We start from the raw sequence: 3,465 nt of genomic DNA, 5'->3' as shown, positions 1-3,465 counted from the left end.
TGTACTTTTAAACCACAACTTTTCGTCTAGGTCCGGTCCAGCGCGACCTAACGTAAATGCGTAGTGACGTAGGGAGGTCACGTGTTACATAATATAAAACGCACATTTGCGGACCATTTTAAACAATAAACTGATACAAAGACATTAATTAGTATCAGTTGACATACAACAACGTAGGAACGGTCCACTTTCAACCACTTGTAAACACTGGGGCGGAGTTTCGCGTTCGTCCTCTGTGACCTCTTGACTTCATGACGTATTGCGTGGGGTCAGCTGGCGCATCACGACCGGATCTACATGACAATCGTTTCACTAGATAAGACCCTTATGCCTCGTTTGGGATCGTTTATAGTCCTTTGAAACTCCGTTAAAAAAAACTGTTATGTGTTGAGTTAAGTATTAAATGTTGGGCTCTATTAAAGTCCATTAAAATTAGAAAAATCCTGCAATGTTTTCCTCAAAAAAACATAATTTCTTCTCGACTGAACAAAGAAAGACATCAACATTTTGGATGACATGGTGGTGAGTAAATTATCTGGATTTTTCTTTTAAGAAAATTGACTAATCCTTTAACCATGTCTGTCAGGGATGTTGACACCTTACACATATTTTAAAATACAACTTAAGACACACTTGTTTGCCATGGCGTATCCGTCTTGCTGACTTTTTTAATGTGTGTATTGTTGTTTTTTATTAATATTGTATTTATTTCTTTTTATACTGAGATGTTGTAAAGCACATTGAATAGTGATATACAAATAAAGCTGACCTTGACATTGAATGTGCTCTTTACTCCGTCAATCTTACCCCCAAGCCACTTTTCTTTAGTTAAAAACATGGTTCCCTTCATCTCAGTGGAATAAGAACTTTTCTAGACTATCTGTCCTTATTCATATAAAAAAACCTAACACACGCACGCACGCACGCACGCACACACACACACACACACACACACACACACACACACACACAAACACACTAACATACAGTCAAATTTCTGTGGCATTTTGTGAAAACAGAAATTTCAAAATGCATCAAAAACTACAAAAAAATTCTACTATTTAAAATAATATTTATTTTTAATGTCCTTTCTAATGTTTATATAAACATAAATTCACAAAATGTATCACTAAAGTACTGTAGTGATGTTGAGCAGTTGGCCACATCCAGTAAAATGAATGGGTCTCTATGGGCCTCTGCTGAGGAAATGATTTATTTCCTAAACTGTAGTTCTTTTATGTTTTTTTTTTTCTAAACTCCTGATGGCAAAATTCGAAACATAACATCTAGATCAATATCTAAAAACAATTTAAATCAAATTTAGATCATAATTTATGTGAATTTTTTAAAAATTTTAGTGGTAAACAGGTTCAAAAGTACTTCATATCTCCCAAAACACAGCATTAATGTATAGATGGGAAGTAAAAAAATATATATTATTTGTAACATTGAAAATGTATATATTTTTTGTAATCACTCTTTAATTTCTCTGGTCATTTTTACCCCCACTGAACTCTAATGTAAACAGGAAAATCGGGGCTTATGAGGGTTAATTAATAGACATCTTTTCCAACCCCACAAAAAAAGGGAAACTTGCCTAAACTGGCTGGATTGTTTTAGCTGGTTTAGTAGGCTGGCTTTGGAAAGACCAGGGGCCTCATTTATCAAGCGTGCGTACGCACAGAAGTGTGCGTAAAGTGTGCGTAGGAACAGTTTTACGCAAAGTGTGGAATTTATCAAATTGCACTTATACTTAGAAATGTGTGTAAATATACGCACACCTCGGAGTATGCGTACGCAGAGCATCTAGTGGTAGAATAGCGATACTACACAGGACCCTGTTCCAGTGAGTATAAAGAAGTGTCTATTTATTATCCACAAGCAGGTGTTAAAATGATTAATGTCAGTATGGTAACAGCAAATAAGTATAATGATTTATTTGTGATATGTATCTGTATCTGTGAAAGCACATGTGATTTGTATTAATGAAGTCTCCGTCAAATGCTTGACACAGTGCAATGCCTTATCTTGCGTTATTGGAAGACTTGGCAAATAATCCATTCCGCCGGTAGCGCGTTTTCAAAGATCGCGCCAATGATGCTGTTTATATGCTGCTGTCCAAGGTGGAAAGTTGTCTGTCCTCCTCCAGTTGCACTCGTTTCACGTCGGTGTGCTGTGACGCTTTTTTTTTTTTTTTTTTTTGCTGATAATTTAATGTCAAACGACTTTTTTTATTTCTAAAAGTGTTCTCATACCCAACGGAATTAAACACATTGGTAACATGTTCCCATGTAGATTTGTTTTCTTTTGTTAGTCATTCCTCCCGCACTAAGTAAACCAAACAGGATGTGTTATTAGGATTTAACCTCATCCACCAGTAACTCAATTTCTGTGTCTGTAAAATTCCTCTTTTACGCTTTCTTTGTGTTTATTGCGATGAGGGAAAAAGCACAACCACGTGACATATAACGGGAGGTGTTGTCACCATATATGGTTCATTGGAGGCGTTTCGGAATGCAAATGACTATGAACGTGCACGAGCATGGTGCTTAAGAACAAGTGAGATTTATCATCAAGGATTACTTACTGATGTGCGTACGAACCACGTGCGCACGTTTGATAAATCCCGATTTTTTTTGCACTTAGGCACATTCTAAATTTCATTCGTAGGTACAAATATAGAACATTTTCTACGCAATGTAGATAAATGAGGCCCCAGGGGCCTCATTTATAAAATGTTGTGTAGAAACCATCCTACATTTGATCTTAAGATAATTTATCACAAATGCATACGTGTGATTCATAAACCGAACGTATGTACAGAAAACGCGCGTACTCCTTTCTTTCAGATGTGAAATTTATAAATAGCAAATGATCTTGAACTTGTGTGCAGCTGAGCAGTTTCAGATCTCCTCATTTAAACGATGCCTAATTAATGTCATAGACATTTAAAAGAGCGCGTGTCAATGTTTAAATCATTTTCCAGGAGCAAGAATGGCTTATATTTCCAAAAACCTGCAGCAATCGGACATGCAAAAGTGTGTACCGTATTTTCCAGACTATAAGTGGCACTGTTTTATAGTTTGGCAGGTCCTGGAACTTATAGTCAGGTGCAACTCATACGTCATAATTATTTTATATGAACCAAGAGAAACCATTACCGTCTACAGCTGCGAGAGTCCGCTCTATGCTACTCCTTTATTGATTTATGCGGACCCTTTTTGAACTTGATTTGGCTTATGATGTTAATTTAGCCTATTCAGCCTCCCAGGTATGTTCTGTATACTGTTGTGTATCATGTAAATAACTGTTAATGTTTCTTTAACATGTATGGACATCTATTCAGCCTGCTGTTCCATGCTTTTGTTTAGTTAAAAAACTTGCCTGTTCCTTGGCTTAGATTTTGTGAAATCATGTTCTAAATAAATGCGACATATAATCCACTGCGACTTATATACGTTTTTC

Source organism: Misgurnus anguillicaudatus, chromosome 19 (genome assembly GCF_027580225.2).
Source record: "Misgurnus anguillicaudatus chromosome 19, ASM2758022v2, whole genome shotgun sequence".
Taxonomy (NCBI): Eukaryota; Metazoa; Chordata; class Actinopteri; order Cypriniformes; family Cobitidae; genus Misgurnus; species Misgurnus anguillicaudatus.
Note: the sequence above shows the minus strand (reverse complement) of the source record.